This window comes from Nipponia nippon, unplaced genomic scaffold, assembly GCF_047370975.1.
Source record: "Nipponia nippon isolate SJK-2023a ecotype South Korea unplaced genomic scaffold, ASM4737097v1 scaffold_30, whole genome shotgun sequence".
Lineage (NCBI taxonomy): Eukaryota > Metazoa > Chordata > Aves > Pelecaniformes > Threskiornithidae > Nipponia > Nipponia nippon.
In genome coordinates this window covers 794,395-813,076 of record NW_028262348.1, presented here as the reverse complement: position 1 = coordinate 813,076, position 18,682 = coordinate 794,395, and the positions used below count along the sequence as shown (strand labels likewise).

The 18,682-nt window shown below is 44.2% G+C and overlaps 1 protein-coding gene across 5 annotated transcripts in view; it reads right to left on the bottom strand.

Annotated features, from left to right (window-relative positions):
- Positions 1-18,682, bottom strand: part of GGT5 (gamma-glutamyltransferase 5) — a 63,125-nt gene that overhangs the window by 26,076 nt on the left and 18,367 nt on the right. The gene's annotated exons all lie outside the window — the stretch shown is intronic.

Below are 18,682 nucleotides of genomic sequence, written 5' to 3'. Positions count from 1 at the left end.
GTGAATCCTTAGGTCAGCTTGAGCTGTCCCCTTTAACCTCACACAGAGGCTTTGGAAACTCCTCTGGTTTCAATACACCCGTGCCAGGGGAGGCTGAAAGACCTGGGCTTGGAGCTGGGCTGGGCTGTTCTTCGTGGAGGAGAGGGATACATGTAAATGATTATTTAAATGCTGGCCAAACCCACACGCTTGCCTGTGCGTCCTCTCCCAAGCCCTCTACCTGCTTCTCCAGCCCCTAACACCCTGTTTCCTAACTTCAGCTCCACAAAGCAGGGACTCTCCCTCACCAAACGTCCCCCACCTCCCACCCCCTGCCAGCCCCCCACGCTCCGGGTCCCTGGTCCATGCTCCTGCCTCACACAGGCAGCCCATACGTGCTAACACCAGGCAGGAGAAAAATAGCGGGCAAACACTCCGTAGGCTGCACATACTGAGCCCCAAGCAACTGTGATGCTACGTCTGCATTGGGCTGTTTGTGCAGCTGGTACAGCTTTTTTTTTTTTGCTTTTTTTTTTTTAAGTCCTTGATGTTAGTTAAGAGTATATAGAAACAATAGGGACTTTTGTCTTAAGAGACCATCTGAAAACAACCTCATCCTCTCAGAAAGAGGAGCAAGGAGGGGAAATATTTCTTAAAAATCCCCTAAATGAGAACTGAAAAGAAAATGAGACCAGGCTTTTCTGGGATTCCCAGGTAAATGACAGAGCTGTACTGCTGCACACAGTGAGCCTTTCCAAAGTGCTTAATCACATTGAAATTTTTGCATCAGGAATCAAGAGCAGGACTAGCATCTGGATTTCATCTCCTCTCCAAAAGGAGAAGGAATGCTCAATCAGAGAAAAAATGGAGCGAAACAGATCCCAGTTTCCTCTGGGGACAGCAGGCCCCTTCTCTGCCTGTCCCCGCAGCTCCTTCTGAGAAACGAGAGCACACACACCGCATCCTCACCAGAGCTTTGCAGTTTCCTACCACCTCGCTGGAATCCAGTGACATCCACCAGCATCAGAGCTGGTGCTGGAAGGGGCAGGGAGGGAGAACCAGTGCAGCTGGTGCAGAAAGGGTAGGAAGGGACCAGGGCGTGCCTCTGGGAAGGCACAAGCTGCTGGAGAGACTCACTCACACTTGCCTTTGTCCTTTCATGCATCCCAGCTTAAACACAGCCTAAGCACTCAGCACCGCTGCCCTCTCCACCTGCTGCACTTCCAGCTCTTCGGGAAGGATAAGCCCTGGAAATACAAACCAGATGTGTGAGTGCTGCAAGCCAATAAGGATCTCACGAGAACCAGCACATGAGCAAACGCAGTGCAAGCTGACTTTCTGTGCAAGGGAAGGGGAGAAGAGCAGGTTCTTAACTGCCGCTATGATCCTCATGTGTTTCACACGCAAAGCAATGGAGCGGCTGACAGAAGGAGAAAAAGGAGCTCCACGAACAGCCCTTGCCACGTCCTGGTGCAAAAAAAAGCGGGCTATTGCTGATTGTGCAACTACAGATGTAGGCTCCTAGCTCTGTCTTGCTCCCAGGGACAGCAGCATTGCTTCGCAATGACATCCCTTCCTCCTGCGTGGCCCTGGCAGCTCCTGTGAAACAACCCTTTTCTTGCAAGAACACAAGGAAGAGTTTGCTTTCTTCACCAGGAAGCGGAGGAGCAGCATGCAGGAGAGGAGAAAGCCAGTCTTCTGGAGTTCGTTTTCTGTCATTTTCTTTTTCCCTGCTCATCTTTCACTGCTGTTTTACTCTGGAAATTCCCCAGTGTTCAAATCCTCTCAAAAAACTGGTGTTTCCAGGCTCTTGCGCAATTCCCTTTGGAGCTGTTGTATTATTTATCCTTAACCACTTTCCCACACAGCGATCACTGTAAATGGCTCCTTTCTTCAAAATTTTACACCCTTTCCTCTAGGGACACGCTGATATTACAGTCCCAAAATTTACTCATCTGGAACATGGGGTAGAAATTGCATAAATTCAACTGTTGCTCATTCATGAGAATGAGCAATGGGAATGGAAAAAACCCCCGCTTCCCCGCATTCAGAATTGGAATATTAATCTTTGTTGATGTTAAATATGTAATGTAAGAATATCTGAGCTGAGCTGGATGAGTGCTACATATTTTTATTTCAATAGAGAATAAGCTGTTTTCAGAATTTCATGCATATCCTTCCCTTCTTTTCTACATTGCCTATTTAATTTTAAGACCTTTCTTTGCACAACAGCTGGTTAGGTTTCTTGCCATAGTGGAGTAAGACATTTTCAGCTTATCAAATTGGAAAATGCAAGTAAGTTACTGTCAGCAATAAATTCTAGACATTTACAATTTTCATAAGCAAGTCCTTTTTTCCGTCCCTTTTTTAATATCCAAAAGCTGGATTGGCTACTCAGACCAGCACTTAGGCCGGTGAATGCTGTGTGGGATGCTACGCATAGTACTACAGGATTGCCCAGACAACGTTGGAACACGCCCAAAAATACCTGAGCTGGCAAATATGTGTTGAGTATCCTTTCAAAGACACCAAGAACCTATACACCTGTTAACCACAGATAGTAGAAATGGAAAAGGCAGAGATATGGAAAACAGAAGTACTTAGAGCAGTATATAAATACTTAATATTTATTTAATGCAGCTCAGTGCCTGTCACCTCCTGCAAATCTTGTGAGAGAGCTCTTGGGACGTGGGACAGTGCAACAGCAAACTTTAGAAAATGCAGTCCTGGACAAGGGCTGTGGTAAAGAAATCAAAGTTCTCAACAATGACATAGGCCCTTTCCAAATCATGCGGCGGCAGCAGCTGTACCAGCACAGCCCATTTCATGTCTTTGCTTTAATTTACTTCTGCTTTATTCACCACAAGCCTTCTCTGCATTCAAACCCTAAGCTGCTAACACACAGACTTCCACAGAAGTTGTCAAAAGAAAGGTAGTGGCACGAGGAAAAAAGTTGACTCAAGAAAACCTTGAGATGTTCTTTTTTTTGCATAAAAAGCAGAGCTACTGGCCTCCCTATCAAGGGGCAGATGGAAGCAGCAGCATTTAACACAGAGAAAGAGACGAGTCTCTACGAGGTGCACCAGGGTCAGTGTAGAAAGGACATAAAGTAAATAATGCACACAGAGACATCTGGTTTTTGTTTGCTACAGATTAAAGGACTTCCAGCAGTGACTCTTCAGGGTGTCCTGTTTTAATGAAAATTAAATTCATTTGAAAGCTTTTGGAGCACAGAAATTGGATCTCAGTGTGCATGTCCAGAGCCTCATGCTAGCAGCCAGAATGGCACCGAAACAGAATGGAAATGGACTTGGTCCTTCAGCCTCACACATCCTCTTCTCTGGAAATCAAGAAGCCAAAACACAACTCCAGATGCCGCAGCCACAGGGCTAATTGCATCGTGGCTTCCTTTCTAGCCCTGTTCTCCTTCCCTGTCTGCACCAGCATCTTTTGCAATACTTCCACTTTTAGTACTTAGTTCAAGCAGAGCATTTTGGATGCTGTACACCAGTAGAGACCAACTTTTCTGTCACTTCAGGCCCCAGGACAAATTACAGAGGGTTGAGACCCACAGCTCTCCCATCAGGTGTCTGCAGGTGTTCCCATCACATAGACAGCACCGATCCTCCTCCATGCTGCTTTCTTTCCTGAGATCCACATCGCGTACACGCGTCTTTCCCAGCTGGCAATCCCTGGTGCAGCCTCTTGAGTGCTGCATAGCCACAAAGCATTCAGTCCCCAAACCATGTGGAATCCATAATGGGTTACAGAGACCCTCTGGGTGCCCCAAAAGCATGGGCAGTGCCTTATTATTAAAACTTCGTCTCTCGTCTTTCTTGGTCAGTTGGTGCCTGGAGCCACTCTCTCCCTGGTAACTCCCTCCTGACATGCCAGAGCCTGGCCATGCCTCTGTCACAGGGGCATTTCTTTTCTTTCAGCAGCTCTGCCCAGCATCTATCACCTCCTGGAATGAGGAAACTTAGTCCTTCAAACCCAGGTAGCCATCACAAAGGGGCACCCCGAGTCCAAAAGAAACGCTGCTTCTGGAGGCAACCCTCAGCAGGCCCTTTGCTCCCGCCAAAAGGCAATCAGCACTTCTCTTTCCTTCCTTTGCCTGTTCCCACTCTCCACAACCTGGGGTGACTAAGAAGAGACAAGTGACACTCAGGTCCTGGATGTCGGTCTCTATTTTCGTGTCAAGTGCTAAAATGGTGCCACTTATCAGTCTCGGAGCCAAGCTGGACTTCCCCTCTTCTGCGTCCTCCTCAAGGTCTGACACTTGCTGCTGAGTCAAGGGCAGATCTGTGCTGGGCTCCAGAAGCCTGCCAAGCCCAGACTCTCACAGACTGCAAACGTTTTATATTTCCTTGCCTGACACCAAAATTCAGTCAGTCTGAACAGGGTTGGACACACACATAAATACCTACATCACACACATTAGTGGCCAAGATTGCCCAACACAGTGTTTTGGAGGCTTGTTTATTCAAGGCCAAACAAACAACCATTTTGAAAATATAAACTCAGTAAAAGCAAAAGTGCTTATATTTGGAAAACTTCTCTGTTCTGCAGACATTGCTTAGAAAGAGAAAAAAAAAAAAAAATTAAAAACCCTGAAATAGTTCAACATTCAAATGTAAAGACATTTAGCGCGTCCCTGTCCTGGTTTCATGGTCATATAGACTGTTTCATCTGAAGAATATTTGTCTCATTTGCTTCCATTCAGTTTCCACCCTTTCTATAGGATAGGCTTAGATGTTGGCTATATTTACAGAAGAACACAAAACCAGACAGGTGGGTCAAACTGGGAGCCCCAGCGCTCAGTATCCTGCCTCGGACAGCAGCCGGCAGCGGATGCCCAGGGAAGACTACAGCAGGAAGAGTACAGCAATAAACGCGGAGCGATTTTTCCCCTAAACGCTCTCCCAGCCTCCAAATACTTGCAACTCAGAACCTTCCTGAGCCACAGGTACAGTCTTTGTATCTGGTAGCCCTTGATAATTTAGTTTCATGAATTTCTCTAATTTTGTCCAGCTTCTGATTTACTGCATGCTAAAGGTTTTTTCAGAGCAAAAACACTGAATACATAAAAATGTATTGTTTATTTGAAAATTAAGGAAACTGCCTGGTTTTTATCTGCTTTTTAATGCTGTTAGAATTCCAAAAGCCACAGCACCACAACAAAGCAGGTTAAGTATTACACAACAATGAACCACCCCTAACAATTAACTATTGCCTTAGTAGCTGCAAAACTGTATTTCAAATGCCTCCTTTTGCAGGCCTCAGAGGCAATCTTGTGATTCCTCTAGGTCCTGTTAGAAGATCAGCTTCTGGATCTGGAGATGAGGAAATAGTGGGAGTGACCCAACGACTATCACTCCATCAGCATCGAGCCCTGCTTGAACATGAGCTGAGACTCGGTTCCTTCTGGGCTCAGTGACAACACCTCTACTAGAACATTAACTGGGCACAAGGAGCCCAGCTGGTACAGAGCAGCCATGTCCAGGCTAGTAAACTGGTTACTCCTAGCCCTGGCTGGCTGCAGCAATCTGCCTTCTGAGAATCGTTCCTTGACCTCCCTAACTGCCAACCCACACCCAGGAGCTGTTTGAGGAAATTGCTGGTTGGAACAGGCCAAACTCGCTAGTAGGAAAGTGCTGGCGAGTTTGCCAGTACCAACGGTCACGTTCCAGTGCCTGTGAACACTCCTGGGTATGCCTGGATCTGTGGAGAAGCAGTCCACACCTTCACCGTGCCGCATCCCTTCAGGCTCCTCACCCTAGGGCCCCTAGACTGCTGTTATTCCAGCAGTGGAATAACAGTGGGGAGTCTCCACTTAAGAAAAACGGGACTCGTCAAAGTAGCTGTATTTGACCTGAAAGAAACACTGTCTCTTCACCGTTTGAGAGGAGGCTGTGCTGTCAGGCCTGTTACCTACTGCTGCACCTCCTGTGGGTCCAGGGCAATAAGGCTGCTGGGAAAGAGCCAGTCTCAAAGCAGGCAGCACTAATACCCCTCCTGAACCCCACTGCTCATCACCTCCCCTTTAGCACCCTGCAGCATCTTGATCCCTGAAGTCCCAGGGAGGAGCCCATGCAAGGACCTGGAATAAAGGCCTTGGGAATGCTACTCTAAATGAACAATCAGAGGGAAAGAAACCCTCTGAGACTGAAAGAGCTGCCTGTCCCGTGAAGGACGCTTTAGGCAACTGAGCCAACTTGTAGGGCCTTTTCTGAAACACTAGTTGAAGTACAGTCGCAGCCCAGCAGGAGACCTGGAATATGAACTAAAAAGGGATTTATAACAAGAAAGAAAAAGGGAGATTTGAGTAACCGCTTACTCTTATCCAAAACCACAGGCTTTATCCATTCAGCAATAACCCTGCACCTACAGCCAATATTTAGCTCTTGCCTCATGGATGTGTTGGCCAGTTAAATGGGATCTCCTGATAAAGGCAAATATGCTGTGACAAAAGAGTTCAACATAAACACAGAACCATCTCAAATCACAGCTTAGGAATGATAAACTTCATTTCCCATGACCCACTAGAAACCCCAAAGCAAATTCCTATCCCAGTTATATTTACCTTGACACCTGAAGCCAACTGAGATGAAAGGTGTGAACTGCTGAACTGACAATCACAACAGAAGCAGTGACAACGTATCTGTCTCACTGAAAACACACGATGGACTGGAAATCATTTCCAACAGAGAACATGACCGAGAATAATACTTAGGTCAGACTATAGTAAAGAGCTACTATCCGTAATAGCCAGCTGCCACATGAAATTAAAGACAGAACGTGCTTTTGAGTCTCAGCAGCTCCACTGGTGGTTCTTCAGTGATTCAGCAAAGTGAGGACTAGAGGTGACTACTTGCTGCAGAGGACAGGAGTCTATGTTTTTACAACTACTGTCACAGTAGTATCCTCAATAACAAGGCCAAAAGCTGGAACTAGCCCTCAGTCCCCTCCTTGCTCCAAGCTGACGCTTCTTCATTTCCGCCAACACAGCGTGAATTCTCATCCTGAAAATATTGTTCTTGTAAGATAACAGAAGTTTTGTTTTTCTTGGGGTTGTAATTTGGCATTTCTGATAAAGTGTCAGTAATAGCAAAATGATTTAAATGAAATGGAAGCATTTAAAAGATAATTAGTGAACTTCTGATTTTCTTCAGGGCTGACTTAACTCCACTGCAGCCAGAATGTAGACAAAGCAAAGAGATTCTTGTCAAGGGGCTGGCTTTTCAAGACACTGCCAGGAGCTCCCTAACAAGAAGAAATGCATATGACCGTAGCTTTACATATGCTGAAGAATGAGCGCTCCAGCAGCTCTGCACTCTCTATCGATATACAGCTACATTCATGCAATCTGACGTCAAACAGAGAGTCACCTCTTCCACGTTCCTTGGTGTCCAGTCACTTCTTTTTACTAGAAGTAGCAGGAATGTGAAATGTGATGACAACAGCAGAGAACAACATGAAATGGCTAGCAACAGGCAAGGAATTGCAGAACTACGGCTCGAGGATGGCGGTGAAGCAATGTGGTTGCCTAGAGGTTAAACTATCATGGGCAGGAAGTAAAGCAGCATGAGCTGGAATCTCTCGGCATGCTAGATATACAAGCCATGCATACTAAAGGTTGAAAAGCAGAACACATTTCTGGGAAATAGAGAAGAGTTTAAAAAAAAAAATAAATACAGGCTTGAAAACAAAAAGTTCATTAGTGAAACAGGGAACCCTGCCTTCTCCCTGGACCTCTGTGCAAATCTAAATGCTATTTGATAGCAGGGTCCTTTAGAAGGATGCAATGAACTTAATCTCTGTTTATAGAGGAGAGTAGCTCTGTCCCAAGAAAAATGAGTGGGTGTTGAGGTTGCATTGTGTTAACCCTGGTTGTGCTAGCGGAAACTAGTCATGGCATGTTCTTTTCCTCTCTAGCAGTGACAGCCCTAATCCTTTTAGCTTGCGTGGATCCCCGCCAGGGCACTGAGGGCTACTGTGCAGGCTCAGTATACCTCTGGTTCTGGTTACGCTTCCAGTGTATTGCGGTGCCCGGCTTGGTGCTGGCACTTGCACCATCCACACTTAGCACAGGAAACACAACTCGGAAGGAGCCAGAGGGGTATAACGCTCCAGTTGAGAAGGACCCCGTTGTCCCAGCCTAAGAGCCACTCAGGCCTATCCCTCACCTGTCCCTAGGCTGGCACTTACCCATGGGGCACTCCAGTCCCCCAGGCAAAGGACCACTGAGGGGAGAGCCCTAGCAGAAGCCCTCGCTTTACTTTGGCATCCCCTTTGAACTCCACTCTTACTATATGGCTTGAGTTTCTCTTTCGCAGAGCCCTAATCTTGACCCTAAACCTAGACTGAGCTCTAAGCCAGGATCTCAGCCACATCCCCAGGTCACATAGTGTTGAGGGAACCCTGCCAACAGCCTTCCTACTATTTTGGCAACCCCTTTTGAGGGTCCCTCTCTCACTGTACATCTAGGATTTCTCTTTCTTAGACGCCTAACCCTAACTCTGTGCCTGCACCAAGTCTTACGCAATGGGAAACACCACAAAACTTGGTAAAGTTTAGGTGGGGATGGACCCAATGGTCCCCAATGGCAGAGCTACTGCTGGTCTCTAGTAATGCTTTGATGAGTACTCTGCCCTGTCAAGTGGGCTGTATTATAAGAAACATCTATGCATGATCCACCAGTGCCTCAGTGCATTTAGAAACTAATATTCAATTTAGTTAATAGGTTGGGAGATGAGGACACCTACAGGAAGAGGGCTAAGGGACCTTCCCCAGTCTGTTACTTAAGCATGGCTTCAATAACGTTGCTGACATTACATCATCCTGTCCCTGTGCCGCACAGAGCAGCTGGCAGCTCTGGAGAAGATGACTGATACTGCTCTAGGACCAGCCATAGCTCTTCTGGCATTGATGGTGTTGATTCTTTTACCCCCTGCAGCTGACCAACAGAAAACTATGGGTTGCTCTGGCTATGCCTTTTTGTGTACAAAGAATTGCACAAAGGAAGTTATCCTGGACACCGCATCCATCAAACAGGAGGTAACAATTTCCTTGATCTCAGTCCTAACATTCTTCTAGACAATTTTAGCCCCAAAACCTACCTAAGTACCTGGACTGAATCAGGCCCTCAGACTTCCTCATCTGCGTGTCTCTACTTGCCTCTTAAATCAGCCTGTTTCTCATACTTCTGCCTCTCTGCACAAGAGCACTAAGCAAAGTCTCTCCTACCCAAGCACAATAAATGCTGTCCGCTGTTCTTCAAATACATACGAAGCAACAGCAGCGCCTGGCGCTCAGGTGACTATCTCAGGTGAAGGCAGCAGAGTACAGCAACCCCGTAGCAGAATCCCAGTTTGCCTCAATGTACACAGGACGGTCACATAAACCTTGCCATCCTTCTTAGCAAAGCAGAGGCTGAGAGATAGAAGTGACTTACCCACAGAAAGACACGAGTGATTCACTTACGGCTACAGAGCAAGTCAGTGGCAGAATTAAGAATAAAACCAAGGAGGAAATCTTCCTCACTCCACCTGTAAGACAACACTTACACAGCTCTCTTTCCACAGTCAAAAAGCTAACACAACTAAGAGTTTGAAGATTAAAATGCAGTGCGCATATCAAAAAGGCACTGCGTTCCTCTCCGTAGAGGTCTTAGAAAGACATACCACAGTTTCACAGCCAGACAGGCAACAAAATTCAAATACACTTTTCAAGTCAGACAATCAAAAAAAATGTTGTCTTTACCTAGGTAGAAGTCTTATTTTCTATATCTGTGAACTTTTTACTCTTCCTTTTATGATTATTTCCAAAACTAAAGCAAAGCAAAGGTATCATGCATCAAGCACGTCCTCTTATCTAAGAAAATGAGCAAGTTCACAAGTTCATAAATAGCACTGATTTCAGGATCATTTATTGACTGACCTTGCTTTTGATTCCTCAGAGCATACTGTATGGCTTGCTGTTTAATTAGCTGCAGAAGAATTTATGTAAACAAGATTTAGAGGTTGATGGAAATTGTCTGTTCAGAAATACAGATCTCTAGAAGAGCTCTTCTGAAGGTGTTTACGATATACAGCCACCTGAATGCCACAGCAATCTTCCAGCGGTTAATGTTGCTCCTCACTACACTCCTGTGAAGTAGGAAAGCCCTCATTACAGAAAGGGGAAATTGAGGCTCTAAAAAGCTACATGACTAGTGGCAATCCAGCAAAGCATCTAAACACGTGCTTACTGCCTTCTGTGAGATTCCTTACATACTTAATTCAAGCATATTCTTAAACACTGTGAAATCCTTGTGCACAGAAAGCTGACGTGCCCTTGCAGATGTTCAGATAAGGTGCGAAGTGCAAGGCAGTCAGAGGAAGCAGATTTGGTTCAGCTGCTTTTCCATGCAAACTGGAGAGCACAAATATTGGCAGGATGAAATTGAGCTGACCGTTTTGTCTACCAGTCCTCTCTTCGCTTTGGGGAGCAGCATTTCGATAACTTTAAGCTAACACCACCTTAGACACTGAAGGTTGCCAGTGTCTTTTTCCCCTCTATTATGGCTTGTTCAGCAACTCCTACACTTCTGAATGCGAAGGCCACGAGGACAGGGTATGAAGACATGAGGTGCCTGCCCACACAACCTGAGCTCTGTCCTCCTTGAATGACAGCCCACTCCAGACACAATTTCTACTGCCACTCTGCCTCTGAGCTTCCTAGAACAGGAGCTGTTGATGGCAAACAGCCATATATTTCTACTGCACAACAGAAGTAACGCTGCAACACAGCACCCATCTGAATCCCTTCATTTTTATGCAATAAACTATATTTTATTTTAACCAACAGCTATCCTACAAATCACATTCACTCCCCACCAAAGCAGGAATAAAAATGTATGTTTCCCCTCAGGCAAACGTTTTACTTATTCTCCAAACTGGAATGATTTTAAAGGCACCTTTTGTGATATTCACTATTCAGTATTTCATATTCAGCTGCAAGATTATAAAGTTTTAGTATTTTGGAGAACAGAACAATGTGATGGTCCATTTTTATAATACTCCTGTAAGCCCTTAGATACCATCCTGCGCCTGATATGATCCCACTGACCTCCCCACATTAGTACAGGTTGACACTCAGTGAAGAACTGCAGGGTTTATTTTAAATCCGGTCTCATGGTACAAAATAGACTTCAACCCGGGAATCTGGCAATTGAGAATTTCATGTGCATAGGATGAATTGTTGGTTGGCAATTTACCTGCTCCAGCTAGCTCTGTGTCACTGCTTTCACGCGCGGCAGGCATGAGCCTGGTGCCCCTGGCAGACAGTTTGCTTTAGGCTGGCTCTCACACCAAAGGGAGCAAAGCAATAAAAGAAAAGGTCATGTCCTCCTGGGTCCCAAATTTTTCTTCTGGGTCCCATTTTGCACTTATGTTCAGTACTTCTGGAAAGACACCAAGAAATTCGGTTCAGGATAAGAACAGCCTGTTCCAAGACAGTTTCTCTCATCTCAACATTTCAAATGCTTTTGAATGCTTGGCTCTGAATCCAAAGCAGAAAATCTTAATTCCCTTCTAACGTTATGCAAGTACCAGTCTCATATGACTGCGAAATTTTGTTGTGACAATTTTGCTTACAGACTTGGGCACTTGGGAAAAAAAAAAAAAAAAAAAAAAGCAGCAAATAATGGATAATGGGAAATCCGATGCATTCAAAATGGTGTTACATGACCACCGGTAGAAAAGCAGCTTCAAAGTGTAGTTACTTTTATACGGCAAGGAAACACATCCATCTTCCATTTTCAGGGAACAAGAAAGTGTCAGCTTCTGAAAAGAAATTAAAGATCATATCCATCCAAACCGTCTTTAAAAATGTATTTGGCTGAATACAAATGTCCGGGCCATTTCTGTAAACGTCTTCATGTAAATCTGTGGTCTCCCACACAGATAGCTAGGTCAAATAAAGAAAAGAGAGTGGAGAATAAACCTGTGTAAAGCTCTGAAAGGCGAATCAGCACCAGAAGAAGTTCTGAAATGCAGTGCTGAATTTTCTAGAGGAGCAGCTGAGGGGAGACGAGTCAAATCGACAGCATGTGCCTCACAAACTCAAAGGGATTCAGAGTCCAAGCTCAAAGACAATATTCAAACTTACATGAAGCAATCATCTATGACAGATGTTCGCTTCTAGGTCAAATACACATATATGCCCAGTATTTCACTGGAAGTCTTGCAGTAACTGCATCTCTCTTCTTCTAGTAGAAAAATGTCTCGGGATGCAGAGAACCTGCCCATAGTCCTTGCCATGCATCCTTTCAACTGACCAGCAGTAACGCCAACTTCCATACTGCAAGATATATGATGTTTCTCTTAGGGGTGCTGCACAGAATTTTTAAAAAATCTAGAATCAACACGTTCTTAAAAAGACCTCATAAACGCTCACTTGACTTGGAGCACTCTGATCTGGTAGTACCAAATCAGAGTCAAAATAAAGCATCTCTCCTTCAGATATCAGGGAGCCTAGTCCCAGCTCGCAGTGGTGTAGATCAGTGTAAGCAAACAAGTTCCAGGAGCCATTTCAAGGCCCCCTTTTCTGCTCAATAGCAGATGCTTTTACTGAAGGAAACTTCTGTGAGAAAATACTTAGCTTCCTTAGTCCTTATCTTAAAAGGTCTACAGGCAAATAGTTTTGAAGACAATGATCTCCCAGTTTTGAGGTCAACCCAGGTTCTTCCACTGGTTCCTGCAGACCCAGAGCCCCATACAGTATTCTCAGAAGCTTCTTACGTGAGTCTCAAGAAATAATTCCTTTCTACCTCAGGGGATCTTCTTTATTTGCTCTTTTTTATATTCTTTTCTGAGGTTCTGTAACTGATCCTCCTTCACGAGCTCTGTGCAGTTTCTCATTCATGCATACTTCATCTTGCTTCTCAGGCTGAAGCACCCAATATCCAAGGCTTTCGACTGTCACCTCCTGGTCACTCACCCCAGCAATTCACATTGATTTCTTTCATCTTGACTGCCAGGAGCTAAAAACTGCATGTTCTAAGAGCAAATGCTTCACATGGGTAAATGACTGCAGAATCAGAAAGGATAAAGATGAAAGCCAGTTGGCAGACAGCCATTAGTGGGAGAGACATTCTGCTTCCCAAATACTGCTTTCAAAAGGAAAGAGGAGATTATTAAAGGTATCATTAAATAGATTCACTGCTCTTTAAGAATGGCAGTATCTGGTTTTAACTGGAAGGATAAAAATAACATGAAATACTGTATCAGTCACAAAACCAACCAGCTACAGCTTCCTCCATCCATATTATGTCTCTGAACTGCCTCCCTTCCTAAGGCTATTATTTATTCTTTATTATATTTCATTTTATTAAGCAGCTTAGAGCTGCATTTACTTGTTTAGGGTTTTTTTTTTTGAGTACTGGGGTTATAAAAGGACTTGGCTGCTAAACTAATCCAAGGACGTCTTGCCATGGTGATGGCTATATAGGATCCTCAGGAAAACTCACCTACAACAAATCCTGCAGATAGAGAAGCTGCCTTTCAGGCACACAGAAAGAGCAATCCCATTTGCAGGTACCCAGCACAGCCTAGCGAGGAATATCGCTGTCTCCTCTGTTGAGGGACAGATGCTTCTGCACACGCTGCTGAATATCATGCAGTTATGGAAGACACTAGGAAATGTGTGGGAGCACAAAGAGACATCTGTGCTAAGTGAGAACAACGGTTACCTGATATACATCAGATTCTCTCTGGAAGGCCCAGGCTCTACCGCTGGAAATGCACACGATTTAGAGGCCGATTTGGGGCTCTGTAACAAAGTCCACAGTCAGAGGAGCATTTCATAGGGAGCCCACTCCTCCCCTTAGTGCTATCTGGTGCAGTATGCGCATCCAGCTGGACGACGGAGGTGCAGCCAAAGGCAACCCCCCTGCTTCACAGTGCCCACGTCTAGCCCTGAGTACAGGACTGCAACTCAAACCAGAAAAGGTCACACTGTGGGCAATGGCATTTTGCAGAAACCTGGTGAACTGAGATATAGGAATGTCAGTTTGGCAAAGTATAAATAGCAAGCAGAGCTCTAACTGCACTCTTCAAGTATTAGTCAATGCTGAACAATTCATGCTTATCTTACTGTATCAAGATCTCGCTTTAGAAACACTGGGAAATATCTAGAAACAAAATGAAACCATAATTTATCAGCTCGAAGTGCCATTTCCTTCAAAATCAACAGGAAAAGGTTCTCGCAAATGGAACAAAGTGTTTTTCCCCCCAGGCTAACCTTGCTTAATTAATAATCAGAATACAGATCACCAGCAACTAGAATGGAAAATGGTACACTAAATGTTGCTTTACTTCTTGAAGCCCAAAGCCCAAACTCAACCCCTATATTAATAAAGCAAAACTCAGAAAGTAGTTTCAGTAGTAATGCTCACCGTATTCAAACCTCCTCAGACTCTGGATCCAAGAGTTGCTTTAGCTCCCTACGCAATGCATTATGTTTGTACACTCTGCCACCAGTACTCATATTTTAACCCAAGTGTTGAAATGTTGAGATTACTTATGCCTCAAGCTCCTGGATTCATGTGATTACGCAAGAAATCCAGTTTCAATTAAAAACAAATTTCTAGCACTTCATATTGAGAAGAAAATCTTCAAAATGGGACTGCTAAAGTTGCAAAACTCGAAGTACACATAAAAAGGCACAAAACACACTGTTTATTAAATCAGACTATTCTTAAGGTACTCTGAAGACTGTGGGAGGCAAGCTGGAGTTGGGACTACTGATATCATGCTCTCATGCAACATCTTAAGCAATCTGTTTGCAAAAGCTAGGCAAAAATGTAACAACTTTGCAGAAATCATTAGGAGAAATTAACGCATATACCCCAACAGAAATTAACGGATATGTAGAAAACCTGTGTCTTTTTTCTCTCCCTCTTGTACATGGTGCAAGACTTCAAAGACACTTTTCCCTGCAGAGCCGTCCTGTTGCTTTCCATCAACCCCTGGAGATCACACATTTCAGCAGGTACCCATTCCAACGCACCACCATCCTCTGCTTCTGGGTCTTTTCAAACCAAGAGTTACTGCAACTTTTACTTTATATTAAAAGACAAAAAAAAATGCTCTCTGATCTAATAAAAGAGCTGCAACGTAAGAGATAAGCTAGAGCAACATTTCTATGAAGGCTTCCATTTCTGCCTGAGACTGTCCTGGCGTCAGTAGTGCACAAGTGCAATAGTCTTTTATTTCTTAAGGATGCATTTTTATAATCCAAAAAGAAATCCATAGAAAGTCCTATCCTTTGAGAATCTGAAAGATCCTGCTACTAAATATGTATTTATTTACTCTGAGAGAGAAGTTTAATATTTAAAATTTTTGTCCTGCCTAAATAAATTAAACATACAATAGACTGCTCAAAGACCTATACACTGAAAGTAGGCAGACCTGCGGACACATTGCCCTGCAACGGTTAAACATATCCTGAGAGCCTGCTGACGTTCTGTTCAGAAGAGAAGCTGTTACACAGGGGTGGGTTAATGTTTTCTCAGACTACAAAGGAAGTCTCATCTTTATCCATGTGAAATTTTGACTTACAGCCTTAGCAGGTCCGTGCACGTTAGGGACAGTATGATGTTGGCATCTGCATGAGCTGAACAGCCTTGGAAAGAGAAGTTGCTTCACCTGGACCAGAAACATTACCAGGGTTCTGAAAATTCCCCTTTTCTCCTCACCTATATGACTCCAGGCTCTGTTCCAGCTCAATTCTCATTAACTGGTAGTCTGGTTTTGCTCCCATCACAACTGAACAGACTACGTGTTTTCTAATCATTTCATCCATCCCTGACATATCAACACCCAAACAATTCTCCAGCCAAAAGAACATATTTGACAGGGTTCTTCACTGTTATGACACTCTAACCTGTCCTTACAGGAGGAGATTAAATTAATCCTGCACAAGCAACAAGGTCTTTCTAATTTATCAGAAACCTATGCTGTTTCTTTAAATTAGATTATTTCTAATTTATCTTTTATTCATTGATTAACATAATCAGCTTAAAGTCACGGTAACTTGTTCCCAGCTTGGACTTGTCGTTTGCTGCATCTGAGTCAGACTTCAAGAGAAGCCAGAGTGCCCAAAAGCTTGTCTGCTTCTCCCTCCGATACCCATTGGCTTTTCAGAAGATGGCATCTTTCGCTACAAACACTGCTTCATTTTCAGCTGGGCAGGCCACTTACTAACGCCTTGATGTAACACTCCTTCTGTACCCAAACTTCCCACTGAAGTCTGTAAACGCGGTGGAGGCCCCAGATGATTTAATTCAAAGTTTTTTAGTACTGCTTTCAGGAAAGAAGGCTGTATGAGCTCCGGAGACAGTATTGCGAGCACCAGAACCACACAAGCCTGGTTTCTTACATACCCCAAATGCTTTAACCTGAACATCAGTAACGGTGCAAGCTGCCATCGGAGGATTTAGAGTCTCTTTTCCTAGTGGATTTTCTGGTACTGAGTGTTGTGTTAGCTCATTCTACTACGCACAAATTGCTTGTGCTCTACTGAGTCATTCATCTTTACGGCAATCGTATGAACTTAATTACCTCTGTAGAGTTTGATTGGAACTGTAATGCTGTAGTGATTACACCAAGGTGACCACACACTGGCTTACCGAGGAGAAGTGTGAGTATGGCTGAGGTCGGTCACTTCAGCTGTGTACTTCTCTGCCTAACAGAAACCTCTAGCACAATGAATGATAAAACCCCGGAGCAAGCACCAAAGCAGACTGCTGAATGGAATCCATACTTTCAGAAAACAGCTCAGCCTCCAGCTGCCTCAGGAATATGCCTCTCAGGAAAAACATACCAACAACACAAAAAAAGCCCTTCTTGTTGCCGTGGCTTAAAGACAGCTGTAATTTGGGAGAAAGGGAAAAAGGAAACCGAGGTAAGTGGCGTATCGGCAGGTGACATAGCATTTCTCGGCCTCTGTCTCTCCATCTGCAAAATGGGAAAAAATACGTACACAGTCCTGATACATACATTGGAAAATGCTATATGCAAGAGGGGTAATGGACCTATACCACTGATTTCAGTAGGCTCCACAACAGACCTATAAATACAAATAGGCTGTCATTCCACAGTTCTCCTCAGCAGTTCCCCTAGCTAGTAAGACAGTTTGATACATTTCTCCCGTGCAGCTATTTTATTGACTTGCACAAGTGTTACCGAGCCGTCCCTCCCAAGCACCTCCGTTGTTCTGTTTCCACTTATTCACCCAATCATTTATTTCTTATTGTTTTCTTTCTCCAATTCTATCACCCACTGAAGATACATCAGGTCTACTGCTTCCTTAACTTCTGGCAATCATACCCGTAACTTTCATAGCTAAATAAACATTGCAGCAGCTTTGCCATCAAGTCCCGGTAGCTTTTTCTGGAGCTAAAACAGCTCTTTATCCCCACCTGGAGGAGGGACCGACCCTTCCAAGTGCTCACTCACAGCCAGGGACAGTCTCCATCTGCAAGGGCACTTTTAAAACACGGCCCGCATCCCACCCAGGAGACGCGTTCCAAATACGTACAGGCATCACAGCAAGCATCGCTCCAGCAGTTCTGTTCAATCACACTTTTGTGCCTGTCAAAGGACTCGTCTGTCATCTGTTACCAGCTTGCTGCATTCAAAACACTGGACATTTGTTTTAAAAAAAAATCATCCGTAATATAAAAAAGGAGAGGAATGAGCCTGTTAATTGCCTGGCAGAATTCCAAATGGGGCTGTCTGAAAAGCCGTTAATTTGTCTTTTCAGCAGTTAGGAACCGGATTGCTCTACTGCCGCTGGAGCTGCTGCCTTCCCTCCTCTTCCCCGCCGCCAAGACCAAAAAGCAGTTTTGAGATCCAGCTTGGGCAAGGCAGACTAGGGTGGAAGCACAGGTCAATACCAGGAAATAATGTACCATTTTTAATTCTGATCCTCTAAACAGTTATGTAAATATTGAATCATTTTACGCTGGCCAATAATCCTATTAAACTGGATGAATAAAGTCACCTTGCAGGGTCAGAGCCAACATTGCAAAAGGAATTCCTCTGTTGTTCTCCCTAACACAACTTTTTACTCTTTGTTTCAATGTTAATGACAGCAGTGGAGTACGAGGCCACATCGTTTCGTTTGGCCTCCTACACAACCGAAACCAGACCATTTCACTCAACCACTCCTGCACCTCCTCGCATAAAACAATCCAAATGATCAAGAAAATCTGCGTTTTACCCACAGTGATCTTTTCTGACAAAATCTGTAAATCTTGTCACAAACAAAACCAAACTTCTCAGAGCAGGATTATTTTCTGTAATCATGTTTACTGGTGTGAATTATATAGCTCTCTTTGGTATTTTATAAAGTTAATTATTCTTTTCTAGACTTCTGACCGGAATTCTCTCTCTGAATACTGGCACAATGTGAGCATTCCTCTGGTTTTATGGAATTTCCCCCAAATTCCCAATTTAAAAAAAAATGAGCAGCAAACAGGTTTTCCGCCCATCTATTTTTCTTGCACACAAATTACTGGGGCTTTGCAACTAAATGTATCATCTTGCTTCCTTCTAAATACGAATCATAAGCGTGTGTCAAACACCCTTCCGCATTATTAGCAATTTTAATTTTACTTTGTCTACCTACCAGTGGGATATTTCCACCACAAGGATTT